We start from the raw sequence: 17,834 nt of genomic DNA, 5'->3' as shown, positions 1-17,834 counted from the left end.
ATGGAACCAAAAAGACCCCAATTAGCCACAGCAATCTTGAAAAAGAAGGACAAATTAGGCGGGATTACAATTCTGGATATCAGGTTATACTACAAAGCTACTGTAATCAAAACAGCCTCGTACTGGCACAAGAACAGGCACATAGATCAATGGAATAAAACAGAGAAGCCAGAAATGGACCCAAGACATTATACTCAATTAATATTTGACAAAGGAGGATAGAGCATACAATGGAGTAAAGACAGCCTCTTTAATAAATGGTGTTGGGAAAATTGAACAGCTATATGCAAAAAAATGAAACTAGACCATCAACTTACACCATACACAAGAATAAACACAAAATGGATAAAAGACTGAAATGTGACTCATGAATCCATAAAAATCCTAGAAGAAAATGTAGGCAACAAAATTTCAGACATCATATGCAGCAGAATTTTCACTGACACATCACCTAAGGCAAAAGAAACAAAGAAGAAAGTAAACACGTGGAACTATATCAAACTCAAAATCTTCTGCACAGCAAAATAAACAACCACCAATATGGAAAGGCAACCCACTTAATGGGAGAGCATAATTGCCAAAGATACATCAGATAAGGGATTAATCTCCAAAATATATAGCATGCTCATACAGCTCAACAAAAGGAAGGCAAAGAACCCAATATAAAAATGGGCAGAGGGCCGTGGCCGGTTGGCTCAGCATTTGGAGTGTCGGCCTGTGGTTCAGGGAGACCCGAGTTCAGTTCCTGCTCAGGGCATGTACCGTGGTTGCAATTTGTCCCTCACCCTGGTTGGTCGTGCGGGTGGCAGCCACTTGATGTGTTCCTTTCATGTCGATGTTTGTCTCTCTCTTTCTTCCTCTCTCTCACTCCCACTCTATCTGAAAAAAAAAAAAAAAAAAGGAAAATGTCCTTGGGTGAGGATTAAAAATGAATAAATAAATAAATAAATAAATAAATAAATAATACATAAAAATAGGCAGAGGAAGTAAATAGATACCTCTCCAAATAGGACATACAAATGGCTAAGAGACATATAAAGAAATGCTCAACATCACTAATCATCAGAGAGATGCAAATTAAAACAACAATGAGGTATCACCTCACACCTGTCAGAATAACCGCCATTAACAAATCATCAAACAACAAGTGTTGGCAAGGGTGTGGAGAAACGGGGACTCTAGTACACTGTTGATGGGAATGCAGACAGGAGCATCCACTATGGAAAACACTATGGTGTTACCTCAAAAAAATTAAAAATTGAACTTCCATTTGACCCAGTGATCCCACTTCTAGGTATATACCCTAAGAAGCCTGAAACACCAATCAGAAAGAATATATGTACCCCCATGTTCATAGCAGCACTATTAACAATAGCTAAGATCTGGAAATAACCCAAATGTCCATCAGCAGACGAATGGATAAAAAAGCTGTGGTACATATACACAATGGAGTACTATGCAGCTGTAAGAAAGAAAGATCTCTTATCTTATGAGATGACATGGGGTACCTGGAAAGTGTTATCCTAAGAGAAATAAGCCAAACAGAGAAAGACAAGTATCATATGATCTCACTTTTCTGTGGAATATACTGACCATAACAGTCTTAAGAACAGGGTAGTTCCAGAGATGTAGAAGTGAGGTACAGACTGACAATCCTCAGAAGAGGGAGTGGGGCGAGAGATAAACCACAGAACTTATATGCATGTATGCATAACCAATGGACATGGACAACAAAGCTGTGGACAGGGTGGGAAGGGAGGAAGAGGAGGGTGTCAATGGAGGAAAAAGGAGAATCATCTGTAACAAAAATAAATTAAGAAAATAAAAAATAGAAAAATATATAGTGAAGCTAGTATATTGTGTAAATCTGTATTATAGCATGAAATCTTATCCTGTTGAGAATAATCCTAAATAGAATGCTTCCATAATTAAGAAGTAATTCTAGACAAGTAAATACGTATATAATGAAACATGTATTAACAGAATTTTAAAATTCATGCTTCATTAATTTTACTTTTATAGATAGAAAAAATGTATTAATATAATGCTATTAAACTTAGTTAAATGTCATTTCTTTGCAATAGTTAATGTACAGCTTAAACTAAAATTCCAAGATAAATTATATCAAATGGGGCATGGGGTCTATTTAGGAACATACTAACAATGAAAATGTTTGTGTTTTGTTTTCTCCCAGATCCTTCTCATTAAAAATATTGATACTAAGTTCTATACATATTTAATTATCTCCTATTCTACAGTCTCACATACCTGAATGTTAAGGATGATACAAGTAAGTACATAATTCTCTTAATCTTGCTGCTGCAAAAAAAATTAAAAATTAAATTCCAGAGTTCTCAAGTTTATCAAAGATTTCTTCTAACATTAATATGAATTTAACCAGGAAATAGATGCCTCTATAAATATACATCTTAAAAAATTCTTCAGAAGTTTTATAACAAAATGCTTGTTAGTAATATCTAAATATTTTACCTTTCTGTTTCATAATTTATTTTTTTAATATGTGCACTATTACAATAAAACAGTAAACATTGGATGTTTAGTAACATTTCTCTTGCCTATAAAGCCCCAATCCCAACTTTATGGTAATATTAAATTTGAAGTCACCAACTAAAGCAATATACAGCATAGAGACAGAGCTGTGCTCCAGCTCTCCCATTAATGAGCTGTGTGATTCTGGGCAAGTCCTCAAACCTCACAGACCTGTTTCCACAGCAACATAATAAGGGACTTTGGGTAGTAATTAATTGACACTTTTGTCTTGTAATACTCATCGCATAAAACAAAACACCCCCATCAAAACAACAGCTTTTGAGAGTCACATTTGGGGTTGCAGGTGCACTCTGGAGGTAAGGGATTTAAGTAAGATACACTTCAAAGAACAAATACCCTAGCAACTGGGCTCCTTCTACTAACAGGAGGAGGATGGGCCTGTGTGATGAAACCTCCAGTTACGCCTCATTTTACCCTATGGCTGGAGACAACGTACCCATTGGAAAGTAATTTTTGCCCTGCTGAAGCTTCCAACTGAGGACCCAAATTCTACCCCAAGTGAGACTGATCCTAAGGCAGTGTTCAGAGCTTGCTCCCAAGACTGAAGAATAAAGAGGATAGATACTGAGCAGAACTGCACCATTACCAAAATTGGCCACAAGTGCATATTGTCAAGCTAGCTACTCCTTCTCCTAATTTCACTCTCATACACCTTCACTGATTTAGGGAACTGAGGCTGATGTGGATGGGAAAACTAATTAGCTAAAGGAGATCAATTCTCTCCTGAGGTTGTCATTTTCTTAATACAGGTCCCTTCTGATCCCACCAGAGACTACTAGATATCTGGGTAGCAAAAAAGCTGTTATAATAAATCTGACCTTGCCTGACAAAGTAAATGTACAAAACCATGCCTGACAGAATCGTGAAGGCACAAAGGCATGGTTTGGGGGCTTTAGCCTCTCCTGTCCCTTTCCATGTCACCCAATACAATTGAGATTTTTTTCAAGTGTGCTGTGTAAATGCAGCTTCAGATAATGTGTGCAAAACTTTCAGGAAATAAACTATGATTTAATTCTACATCCAGGAAAAGTACTGCTCATATTTGGGAACAACAGACAGATGTTCTCCAACATGCAGCAACTCAAAGCACAGCATCTATATATCTTTCCTGAAAACAGTCACTCAAGATGAGCTCATCACAAAATCCTAGAAAAAGACATAGGTAGTAAAATCTCAGACATCTCTCATAGCAATATTTTTGCCAATATATCTTTTCAGGCAAGGGAAACAAACAAAAAATAAATAAACAAATGTGACTACAAAAAACTAAAAAGTTTCTGCACAGCAAAAGAAACAACCAAGAAAATGAAAAAAGAACCCACTATATGGGAAAACATATTTGCTAATGATACATCTGATAAGGGGTTAATATACAAATATATAAAGAACTTATACAACTCAACACCAGGAAGACAAACAATCCAATTGAAAAATGAGCAAAGGCCCTGGTTGGTTTTTCTCAGTGGTTAGAGCATCAGTTCACAAACCAAAAAATCACAGGTTTGATTTCCACTCAATAGCACATGCCTCAGTTGCAGGTTCAATCCCTGGCCCAAGTTGGGGTTGTGCAAGAGACAACCAATTGATGATTTCTCTCTCACATTGATGTTTCTCATCTCTCTCTCTCTCTCTCTCTCTCTCTCTCTCTCTCTCTCTCCATCCATGCCTCCCTCCATCCCCCTTACTCTATCTAAAATAAAAAATAGAAAAGGAAAAATATCCTCAGGTAAGGATTTAAAAAAAAAGAAAAAGAAATGAGCAGAGGACCTAAATAGACACTTCTCAAAAGAGGACATATAAATGGCCAATAGACATATGAAAAGATGTTCAATGTCACTAATGAGAGAAATGCAAATTAAAACCACAATGAGATATCACCTCACACCTCCTAAAATGACGACTACCATCAATAATCAATCAAAAAGTATTGGAGAGAGGATTCCAAAATGGTGGCAGAATGAATGGAAGCTACACAGACCATCTCCCAGGACCAAACTAGAATTACAATTAAAATGAAGACAAATTATCAGAAAAAACAACAACAACAGAAAAGCAGCTGGAAAAAACCCATATAACCATGATCAGAAAGAGGACACAAAATGAAGCCTAGTAGGAATTGCAGAGGTGTGATAGGCCAGGCTGAGGGCCTACAGACAGCAGCTAAGCAGGTCTCTTGGGATTATAATCTCAAGCTGACTTGACAGCCTGGAAAGCTTGGAGAGAGCACTAAATTAGCTACAGCCATTGACCCTGGGCTCTGGCAGAGGGAGGGCAGACTGAATTGAAACTTTGTGGAGATATTTGAAATTTGGAGGGCACTGGTGTTTGAGCTGAATTATTTCTTCATAGGACAGTAGCTATCTTACTCAAAGAGCCCCTTTCCAGAGCCCCAGGGAGAAACAACAGTCCCTCCCTCAAGAATTGACCACCACCCGGTCTGGCCAGAGAAATGCAAATTGAGGCTCATTAAGAGCCAGAAAGCATCTAACCACCCACTGGAAATTCTCTTACCCTGAACACCTGATGAATTTTTTTGCTCAGTGAGTGCTACAACCCAAGGCTCATCAAATAACTGAGACTTATAGACTCCAAGCAAAAAACAAGAGAATAACTGAACCTTTCCTGTGCTTGCAAATCTACCAAGGAAAGTGAGACTTGACAGTGGCATTTAAAGTGGGTCCTCTCGCCCTGGCTGGTTTGGCTCAGCGGTTAGAGCGTCGGCCTGCGGTCTGGAGAGACCCGGGTTCGGTTCCTGCTAAGGGCACATACTTCGGTTGCAGTTTGTCCCTGGCCCTGGTTGGTCGTGCGGGTGGCAGCCACTCGATGTGTCTCTTTCACGTCGATGTTTCTCTCTCCCTCTCTCTCCCTCCCACTCTATCTGTACAAGGACTGGAAAAATGTCCTCGGGTGAGGATTAAATAAATAAATAAATAAATAAATAAATAAAGTGGGTCCTCTCACTCACCCAAACAGAGTACAGAGAGCCACAGCCAGTGGAACACCAATACCCACAGGAAAAATTTGACAGGCTTCAAAACCCACTGAGATAGCCAAAATTATGAAAGAAATAAACAAATATCAAATAAAAGAACAAGATAATTCAACAGAAGGTGAAATAAATGAAAGAGAATTGAGCAAGACATCAGAGGGGAAGTTCAGAATAATAATCATGAGGAAGCTCAACAGCATGAGTAAAGATATGGAAGCACTGGAAACCAATCAATTGAAAATGAAGAATAACATACCAGACATAAAGAACACATTGGAACAAATAACCAGTAAGGTAGAGAGGCTGAGTATCAATCAGTGAATTAGAAGACAAGGTAGAAAAATGGCCAAATCAGAGAACCAAAAAGAAAAAACAATGTAAAACAGAAAAATGGCCTAAGAGAACTGTGCGACAATATAAAACATAACAACATCCACTCATAGAAATTCCAGAAGGAGAAAATGAGCAAGGATTACAAAAATTATTTCATGAAATAGAGACAGAAAACTTCCCTAACTTGGTGAAGAAAAAAGGAATGCAAGTACAAGAAGCACAGAGAGCCCCAAGTAAGTAGAACCCAAACAACCCACACCAAGACACATAATAATTAAAATGCCAAAAATTAAGACAAAGAAAAAATCCTAAAGGCAGCAAGAGATAAGCAACAAGTTACCTACAAAGGAACCCCCATAAGCTTATCAGCTGACTTCTCAACAGACACACTACAGCCAGAAAGGAATGGATGGCATAAAGAAATCAAGGTAATGAAAGACAAAGATCTGAATCCAAGACTACTCTATCCAGCAAGTTTATCATTCAAAATAGAAGGTCAAATAAAGAGCTTACCAGACCAAAAAAAAAAAAAAAGGCTAAGGGATTATATTGGAACCATATAAGCACTGCAAGAAATGTTAAAAGGACTGATGTAACTAGTAGAAGAAATAGAAAAAAATATATAACCACACTAAACAAAAATGGCAATAAATAAGTCCATATCAATAATAACTTTAAATGTAAATGGACTAAACGTTCCAATAAAAAGACATAGAATAGCTGATTGGATAAGAAAACATGACTCCTATATATGTTGTTTAAAAGAGATCCACCTCACAGCAAAAGACATAGGTGGAAAGTAAAAAAATAAAAAGTAAATCTTTTAAGCACACAAAAAGAAAACAAAGCTGGGATAGAAATATTTATATCTGATCAAATAGACTTTAAAATAAAGTCCATAACGAGAGACAAAGAAGGCCACTATATAATATAGAAAAGATCTATTCTACAGAAAGATATAACATTGGTAAACATATATGCACCCAACATAGGAACACGAAAATATATTTTAAAACTTCTGGAGAACTTCACAGGAGAAATTGACAGCAATACAATTATAGCAGAGGACTTCAACACCCCATTGACATTACTGGATTGATCCTCTAGACAAAAAATTAACAAGGACACAAAGACGCTAATGATGTGCTAGATCAAATGGATTTAATAAATATTTACCAAAAACTACACCCCAAAATTGCACAATTCACATTCTTCTCAAGTGCACATGGGACATTCTGAAAGATAGACCACATGTTAGAACACAAAGTAAGTCTCTACAAATTCAAGAAGATTGAAATAATTTCAAGCATCTTCTCAGATCACAATGGAATAAAATTAGAACTTAATTACAACAACAAAAAAAGCACACAAACATTCAAACAATTCAAGGATAAATAGCAGGTTATTAAACAACAAATGAGTTACCAAGAAGATCAAGGAAAAAATTAAAAACTTCTTGAAAACCAATGAAAATGAATAACAACAACACAAAATTTATGAAACACAGTGAAAGCAGTCCTGAGAGGGAAGTTTATAGCACTACAAGCCCACCTCAAGAAACAAGAAAAAATTTTAATAGACTATCTAACCTAACAACTTAAAGAACTAGAAAGCAAACAAAAAGAAAACCCCAGAGCAAATAGAAGGAAGAAAATAGTAAGATCAGAGCTAAAATAAATGACATGGAGACCAATAAAACAATTCAAAGGGTCAATGAAACAAAGAACTGGTTCTTTGAAAAGATAAACAAGATTGATGGACCCTTAGCTAGAGTCACAAAGAAACAAAGATAGAGAACCTAGATACACAAAATCAGAAATAAAAGAGAAGAAATAATAATTGACACCACAGAAATACAAATGATCATTAATAAATATTATGAAAAATTATACAGCAACAAATTCGACAATCTAAGAGAAATGGACAAATTTTGAGAAACACAGTCTCCCAAAACTGAACCGAGAAGGGATAGAAAACTTGAACAGAACAATAACAACAAAAGAAATTGAAGATGTAATCAAGATTCTCCCAGCAAACAAAAGCCAAGGCCCGGATGGCTTCACGGGGAAATTTTACCGAACATTCAAAGAACTAATACCTATTCTCCTCAAACTATCTCAAAAAATTTAAGAAGAAGAGGGGAAAAAAATGGCGGCGAAGTGAATGGAGGGACCCAGACCGTCCCCCAAGACCAAACTGGATTTACAACGAAAACAAAGGCAAACCGTCAGGAAAGGGCAGCTGAAGGACACCTTGGAGGACCACTTAACCAGAAACACCCACTCAGTCCTGGTAGGCTTGCGAGGACGGGAGAGGGGACCAAGAGCCCAGGGTCCGCAGCGGCCTGGGCAGGGGCCAGGGAACTAGAGGGGAAGTTAACTCTACAGTCTTTCTTTCCACCGTGCACGGCCTGGAAACCCTGTTGCCGGCTAGGCTAGGCTCTCCGCTGAAGCCGCACAGACTCGCAGCCGGCTAGGCTAGGCTCTCCGCTGAAGCCGCACAGACTCGCAGCCGGCTAGGCTAGGCTCTCTGCTGAAGCCGCACAGACTCGCAGACCCCAGGCAAATCGGTGGGACCGGGGAACGCGGTGGAGAGTTAAGGCTACCGCCTCCCTCCCTGCCGTGCACGGCCTTGGAAACTCTGCAGCGGCTAGGCTAGGCTCTCCGCTGGAGCCGCACAGACTCGCAGCCGGCTAGGCTAGGCTCTCTGCTGAAGCCGCACAGACTCGCAGACCCCAGGCAACTCGGTGGGACCGGGGAACGCGGTGGAGAGTTAACTCTACCGCCTCTCTCCCTGCCGTGCACGGCCTTGGAAACTCTGCAGCCGGCTAGGCTAGGCTCTCCGCTGGAGCCGCACAGACTCCTGGCCCCCAAGGAACTGGGCGGGACCAGGGAACTCGGAGGGACCGGGGAACTAGGCGGAAAATTAATTCTACTGCCTCCCCTCCTGCCGTGCAAGGCCCTGTAGCCGCTGAAGCCGCACAGACTCCTGGCCCCCAGGCAACTCGGTGGGACCGGGGAACGCGGTGGAAAATTAAGTCTACCGCCTCCCCCCCCCCCCCGCCCTGCACGGCCTGGAAACCCTGTAGCCGGCTAGGCTAGGCTCTCCGCTGAAGCCACACAGACTCCTGGCCCCCAGGCAACTCGGTGGGACCGGGGAATGCGGTGGAAAATTAAGTCTACCGCCTCCCCCCCCCCCCCCGCCCTGCACGGCCTGGAAACCCTGTAGCCGGCTAGGCTAGGCTCTCCGCTGAAGCCACACAGACTCCTGGCCCCCAGGCAACTCGGTGGGACCTGCGAACGTGGCGGAAAATTAATTCTACCGCCTCCCTCCCCGCCGTGCACGGCCCTGGAAACTCTGCAGCCGCTGAAGCCCCACGGACTCACGGCCCCCAGGGAACTGGGCGGGACCAGGGAACTTGGCTGGAAATTATTCCCACCACCTCCCTTGCCACCCTGCATGGGCCCTCCTAACGCTATAGCCTGCTAAACTCTCCGCTGGAGCCACACAGACTCCCGGAGAACAGGGGACTTGGCGGGATTAAAGTGGGTCCTCCCTGGTGCATCCAAACCCAGGAGAGGGAGCCACAAACAGCAACACACCAACACCCACTGGGAAAACTTGGCAGACTCCAAAGCCCACTGTGATAACCAAAATGGTGAGAAACAGAAACAAAAGCCAAATGAAAGATCAAGAGACCTCTACAGAAGATGAAATAAATGAGGTGCAGTTAAGCAAGTTAACAGAACTAGAATTTAGAGCCATGATGTTGCGGAAGCTCAACAGCATGTGTAAGGACATGAGCAACATGAGTAAAGACATAGAAATGTTGAAAATAAACCATCTGGAAATGAAAAACCAACAGGAAGAAATGAAGAATGACATATCAGAAATGAAAAACACACTGGAAGGTCTAAAAAGCAGAGTAGGGGAAGCTGAGGACCGGATCAGTGAATTAGAAGACAGGCTAGAAGAAATCAACCAATCAGAAAACCAAAAAGAAAAAAAGATTAAGAAACAAGAAGAGAGCTTAAGAGAATTGTGGGACAACTGGAAACGTAATAATATTCTTATCATAGGAGTCCCTGAAGAAGAAGAAAGTAAGCGAGGGCTACAGAATATATTCAAAGAAATAGTGACAGAAAACTTCCCTAATTTGGTGAAGGAAGAAGGCATTCAAGTTCAAAAAGCTTAGAGAGCCCCAAGAAAGAAGAACCCAAACAGGCCCACACCAAGACACATAGTAATCAAACTGCCAAAAATTCAAGACAAAGAGAGAATCCTAAAAGCAGCAAGAGATAAGCAACAGGTTACCTACAAAGGAACCCCCATAAGGCTCTCAGCTGACTTCTCACAAGAAACATTACAGGCTCGAAGGGAATGGCATGAAGTAATCAAGGTCATGAAAAACAAGGATCTGAATCCAAGACTACTCTACCCAGCAAGGCTATCGTTCAAAATAGAAGGTCAAATAAAGAGCTTCCCAGACAAAATAAGGCTAAGGGAGTACATTAGCACCAAACCAGCACTGCAAGAAATGTTAAAAGGACTGCTGTAATTACCAGGAGAAATGGGAAGAAAAATAGAACCACACTAAACAAAAATGGCAATAAATAAGTACATATCAATAACCACCTTAAATGTAAATGGACTGAATGCTCCCATAAAAAGACACAGAGTAGCTGATTGGATAAGAAAGCAAGACTCATCTATATGCTGTTTACAAGAAACCCACCTCACAACAAAAGACTCACACAGATTGAAAGTGAAGGGATGGAAAAAAAATCTTTCAAGCAAATGGAAAAGAAAAAAAAGCTGGGGTAGCAATACTGATATCTGATAAAATAGACTTCAGATTGAAGGCCATAACTAGAGACAAAGAAGCCCACTACATAATATTGAAAGGATCTATCCAACAGGAAGATATAACCTTGATAAACATATATGCACCCAATATAGGAGCACCAAAATATATTAAAAATCTTCTGGAGGACTTCCAAGGAGAAATCGATAGCAATACAATCATAACAGGGGACTTCAACACCCCGCTCACATCACTGGATAGATCCTCTAGACAAAAAATTAGCAAGGAAACAGAGACTCTAAATGAAGCACTAGACCAAATGGATTTAATAGATATCTACAGAGAACTACACCCCAAAACTACAGAATTCACATTCTTCTCAAGTGCACATGGAACATTCTCAAAGATAGACCACATGTTAGGGCACAAACTAAGTCTCTACAAGTTCAAGAAGATTGAAATTATAACAAGCATCTTCTCAGACCACAATGGTATGAAACTAGAAATCAATTGCAAGAAGAACATACAAAGACATTTTAACACATGGAAGCTAAATAGAATGTTATTAAACAATGAATGGGTCACCGAGGAAATCAAGGAAGAAATCAAAAACTTCCTGGAAACCAATGAAAATGAGGACACAACAATACAAAATCTATGGGATGCAGCAAAAGCAGTTCTGAGAGGGAAGTTTATAGCACTACAGGCCTACCTCAAAAAAGAAGAAAAATCTCTAATAGACTACCTAACCTCACAACTTAAAGAACTAGAGAGTAAACAAAAAGAAAACCCCAGAGCAAGCAGAAGAAAAGAAATAGTAAGGATCAGAGCAGAAATAAACGACATAGAGACCAAAAAAACAATCCAGAGGATCAATAAAACAAAGAGCTGGTTTTTTGAAAAGATAAACAAGATTGATGGACCCTTAGCTAGACTCACCAAGAAACAAAGAGAGAGAACCCAAATACATAAAATCAGAAATGAAACAGGAGAGATAACAACTGACCCTACAGAAATACAAAAGATCGTTAACAACTACTATGAAAAATTATACGGCAACAAATTCGAAAATCTAAGCGAAATGGACAAATTCTTAGAAACACATAGCCTCCCAAAATTGGATCAGATAGAGATTGAAAACTTGAACAGACCAATAACAACAGAGGAAATTGAAGATGTAATCAAGACTCTTCCAGCAAACAAAAGCCCAGGCCCAGATGGCTTCACAGGGGAGTTTTACCGAACATTCAAAGAAGAACTAATACCCATTCTCCTCAAACTATTTCAAAAAATTCAAGAAGAAGGAAGACTGCCAAACTCGTTTTATGAAGCCAGCATAACTCTAATTCCAAAACCAGAAAAAGACACAACAAAGAAAGAAAACTACAGGCCAATATCCCTGATGAACATAGATGCCAAAATCCTGAACAAAATACTAGCAAATCGAATCCAGCAATACACCCGAAAAATTATCCACCATGACCAGGTGGGATTCATCCCAGGGATGCAAGGCTGGTACAATATTCGCAAATCCATAAATGTGATACACCACATAAATAAATTGAAGAATAAAAACCACATGATCATATCAATAGATGCTGAAAAAGCCTTTGACAAAATCCAGCATCCATTTCTGATAAAAACGCTCACCAGTGTGGGAATTGAGGGATCATACCTAGACATAATAAAGGCCATATATGAAAGACCTACAGCCAACATCATACTCAATGGGCAAAAACTAAAAGCATTTCCCTTAAGAACAGGAACAAGGCAAGGATGCCCACTTTCGCCACTCCTATTTAACATAGTACTGGAAGTCTTAGCCACAGCAATCAGACAGGAAGAAAAAATAAAAGGGATCCAAATTGGAAAGGAGGAAGTGAAAGTGTCATTATTTGCAGATGACATGATACTGTACATAGAAAATCCCAAAGACTCCACCAAAAGCTTACTAGACTTAATAAATGAATTTGGCAAAGTAGCAGGATACAAAATTAACGTCAAGAAATCGATGGCATTCTTATACACCAATGATGAACTCACAGAAAGAGAAACTAGGCAAACAATCCCATTTACCATTGCGGCAAAAAAATTAAGATACCTAGGAATAAACTTAACCAAAGAGATAAAGGACCTATTCGCAGAAAACTACAGATCTTTGAAAAATGAAATAGAACAAGATGTTAAAAAGTGGAAGAACATACCCTGTTCATGGATTGGGAGAATTAACATCATTAAAATGTCCATATTACCCAAAGCAATCTATAGATTCAACGCAATCCCCATCAAAATACCAACGGCATACTTCAAAGAATTAGAACAATTACTTCAAAAGTTCATATGGAACCAAAAAAGGCCTCGAATAGCCACAGCAATCTTGAAAAGGAAGAACAAAGTTGGAGGAATCACAATACCAGATTTCAGGTTATACTACAAAGCCACCATAATCAAAACAGCCTGGTACTGGCACAAGAACAGGTATATAGACCAGTGGAACAGAATAGAGAACCCAGAAATAGACCCTAGGCAATATGCTCAATTAATATTTGACAAAGGTGGCAAGAGCATACAGTGGAGTAAGGACAGCCTCTTTAATAAATGGTGCTGGGAAAATTGGACAGCTACTTGCAGAAAAATGAAATTAGACCATCAACTTACACCCTACACCAAAATAAACTCAAAATGGATAAAAGACTTAAATGTAACCCATGAATCCATAAAAATACTAGAGGAGATTGTGGGCAACAAAATCTCAGACATCATACGCAGCAGAATTTTTACTGACACATCACCTAAGGCAATAGAAACAAAGGAGAAAATGAACGCATGGGACTACATCAAACTCAAAAGCTTCTGCACAGCGAAAGATACAATCATCAAAACGGAAAGGCTACCCACTGTATGGGAGAGCATAATTGCCAATGATATATCAGATAAGGGGTTAATTTCCAATACATATAGAGTGCTCACACAACTCCACAAAAGGAAGACAAAGAATCCAATTAAAAAATGGGCAGAGGAACTAAATAGACACCTCTCCAAACAGGACATACAAATGGCTAAGAGACATATGAAGAAATGTTCATCATCACTAATCATCAGAGAGATGCAAATCAAAACAACAATGAGGTATCACCTCACACCGGTCAGAATGGCCGCCATCAACAAATCATCAAACAACAAGTGTTGGCGAGGGTGTGGAGAAAAGGGGACTTTAGTACACTGTTGGTGGGAATGCAGACTGGTGCAGCCACTATGGAAAACAATATGGTGTCACCTCAAAAAATTAAAAATTGAACTCCCATTTGACCCAGTGATCCCACTTCTAGGAATATACCCTAAGAAGCCTGAAACACCAATCAGAAAGAATATATGTACCCCCATCTTTGTAGCAGCACTATTTACAATCGCTAAGATCTGGAAACAGCCCAAGTGCCCATCAGTAGACGAATGGATTAAAAAGCTGTGGTACATATACACAATGGAGTACTACGCAGCGGTAAGAAAGAAAGATCTCTTGTCCTTTGAGACTACATGGAGGGACCTGGAAAGTATCATCCTGAGTGAAACAAGCCAAGCAGAGAAAGACAAATTTCATATGATCTCACTGATTTCTGGAATATAATGAACATAACAGTTTGAGGACAATCCCCTAAGGAGTGGGGAGCTGAGAGAGGGATGAACAACAGAATTTATATGCATATAGGCATGAACAGTGGACATGGACAACAATCGGGGGAAGGGGTGGGGAGGGAAGGGGGAGGGGGGAACCACTGGGGGAAAAAAGGAGAATCATTTGTAACAAAAATTAATCAATAAAAAAAATAAAATAAAATAAATAAAAAAATAAAAAATTTAAGAAGAAGAAAGACTTCCAAACTCATTTTATGAGGCCAGCATAATTCTAATTCCAAAACCCTAAAAAGACACTACAAAAAAAAAAAACTACAGGCCAATATCCCTGATAAACATAGATGCCAGAATCCTGAACAACATACTAGCAAATAGAACCCAGCAATACATCAAAAAAATTATTCACCATAACCAAGTGGGATTCATCTCAGGGATGCAAGGCTGATACAATATTTGCAAATCAATAAATGTGATACACCACATACATAAAATGAAAGATAAAAATCATATGATAGCCCTGGCCAGTTTGGCTCAGCGGTTAGAGCGTCGGCCTGCGGTCTGGAGAGACCCGGGTTCGGTTCCCGCTAAGGGCACGTACTTCGGTTGCAGTTTGTCCCTGGCCTTGGTTGGTCGTGTGGGCGGCAGCCACTCAATGTGTCCCTTCACGTCGATGTTTCTCTCTCTCTCTCCCTTCCTCTCTCTCCCTCCTACTCTATCTGTACAAAAAATGGAAAAATATCCTCGGGTGAGGATAAAAAATTTAAAAAAATAAAAAGTCATATGATAATATCAATAGATGCTGATAAAGCATTTAACAAAATGTAGCACCCATTTCTGATAAAAACACTCAGCAATCTGGGAATACAGGTATCATATCTCAACATAATAAAGGCCATATATGAAAGACCCACAGCCAACATCATACTCAATGGGCAAAAGCTAACAGCATTTTCTTTAAGAACTGGAACAAAACAAGGATGCCCACTTTCACCATTCTTACTTAACATAGTACTGGAAGTCTTAGCCACAGCAATCAGACATGAAGAAAAAAAATAAAAGGGATCCAAATAGGAAAGGAGGAAGTGAAATGGTCATTATTCACAGATGACATGATACTATACATAGAAAAGCCCAAAGACTCCAACAAAAATCTACTAGACTTAATATGAATTTGGCAAAGTAGCAGATACAAAATGAATGTCAAGAAATCGACAGCATTCTTGTACACCAATGATGAACTCACAAAAAGAGAAACTAAAAAAAAAAAACAAAAACAAAAAACCTCTCATTTACCATCATAACAAAAAATTAAGATTCCTAGGTATAAACTTAACCAAAAAAATAAAGTACCTACTTGCAGAAAACTACAGGTCATTGAAAAAAGAAATAGAGGAAGATATTAAAAAGTGTAAGCACATACCTGGTTCATGGATTGGAAGAATCAACATCATTAAAATGGCCATACTACCCAAAGCAATCTATAGATTCAATGCAGTCTCCATCAAAATACCAAAGACACACTTCACAGAACTAAAACAAATACTATAAAAGTGCATATGGAACCAAAAAAGACCTTGATTAGCCACACCAATCTTGAAAAATAAAGAACAAAGTTAGAGGAATTACATTACCAGATTTCAGGTTATACTACGAAGCCACTGTAACCAAAACAGCCTGGTACTGGCACAAGAACAGGCAGATAGATCAATGGAATAAAATAGAGAACCCAGCCCTGGCCGGTTTGGCTCAGCAGTTACAGCGTCGGCCTGCAGTCCCGAGGGACCCGGGTTCGGTTCCCGCTAAGGGCATGTACCTCGGTTGCAGTTTGTCCCCAGCCCTGGTTGGTCGTGTGGGTGGCAGCCACTCGATGTGTTCCTTTCATATCGATGTTTCTCTCTCTCTCTTTGTTCCTCTCTCTCCCTCCCACTCTACCTGAACAAAAGATGGAAAAATGTCCTCAGGTGAGGATAAAAAAAAAAAAAAATAGAGAACCCAGAAATTGACCCAACCATATACCCAATTAATATTTTACAAAGGTTGCAAGAGCATACAGTGGAGTAAAGGCAGCCTCTTTAAAAATGGTGTTGGGAAAATTGGACAGCTACATACAAAAAAAAATTAAACTAGACCATTAACTTACCCTATACACAAGAATAAACTCAAAATAGATAAAAGACTTAAATGTGACTCATGAATTTATCAAAATCCTAGAAGAAAATGTAGGCAACAACATTTCAGACATCATACGCAGCGGCATTTTTACTGTTACATCACCTAAGGCAACAGAAACAAAGGAGAAAATGAATACACGGGACTACATCAAACTCAAAAGCTTCTGCACAGAAAAAGAAAGAACCACCAAAATGGAAAGGCAACCCCCTGTATGGGAGAGCATAATTGCCAATGACACATCAGGTAAGGGGTTACTTTCCAATATATAGAGAGAGCTCATACAGCTTAACAAAAGGAAGATAAAGAACCCAATTAAAAAATGGGCAGAGGAACTAAATAGACACCTCTCCAAATAGGACCTACAAATGGCTAAGAGACATGAAGAAATGCTCAACATCACTAATCATCAGAGAGATGCAAATTAAAACAACAATGAGGTATCACCTAACACCTGTCAGAATGGCCACCATCAACAAATCATCAAACAAGTGTTGGCGAGGGTGTGGAGAAAAGGGGACTCTAGTACATTGCTGGTGAGAATGCAGACTGGTGCAGCCACTATGGAAAACAATATGGTGTTACCTCAAAAAATTAAAAATTGAACTTCCATTTGACCCAGTGAACCCATTTCTAGGAATATACCCTAAGAAGCCTGAAACACCAATTAGAAAGAATATATGTACCCTCATGTTTATAGCAGCACTATTTATAATAGCTAAGATCTGGAAACAGCCCTAATGTCCATCAGTAGACAAATGGATAAAAAAATATATATATGGTACATATTCACAATGGAGTTCTATGCAGCTGTAAGAAAGAAAGACCTCTTATCCTTTGAGATGACATGGAGGGATCTTGAGAGTATTATCCTAAGTGAAACAAGCCAAGCAAAGAAAGCAAATATCACATGATCTCTCTTATTTGTGGAATATAATGAACATAACAGTTTGAGAAATGGAGTAGTTTCAGAGACATGGAAGTGGGGTACAGACTGACAATCCCCAGAAGAGGGGGTTGGGGGAGAGGTAAACCACAGAACTGATATGTATGTATGCACAAACAATGCACATATACGACAAAGCTGGGGACAGGGCAGGGAGGGAGAGGGAGGGGGTATCTGTGGGGAGAAAAGGAGAAACCTCTGTAACAAAAATAAATTAATTTTAAAAAATGATTTTTATAAATGAAAGAAAACAAAATATTTTTGATGAACACAGATGCCAAAATTCTTAACAAAATATTAGCAAATTGGATCCAGCAATACATTCAAAAAATTATTCACCATGTCCAAGTGGGATTCATCCCAGGGATGCAAGGATGGTACAATATTTG

The sequence above is a fragment of the Molossus molossus genome, unplaced genomic scaffold (assembly GCF_014108415.1).
Source record: "Molossus molossus isolate mMolMol1 unplaced genomic scaffold, mMolMol1.p scaffold_m16_p_9, whole genome shotgun sequence".
Classification (NCBI taxonomy): domain Eukaryota; kingdom Metazoa; phylum Chordata; class Mammalia; order Chiroptera; family Molossidae; genus Molossus; species Molossus molossus.
This window is presented reverse-complemented; position numbering follows the sequence as displayed.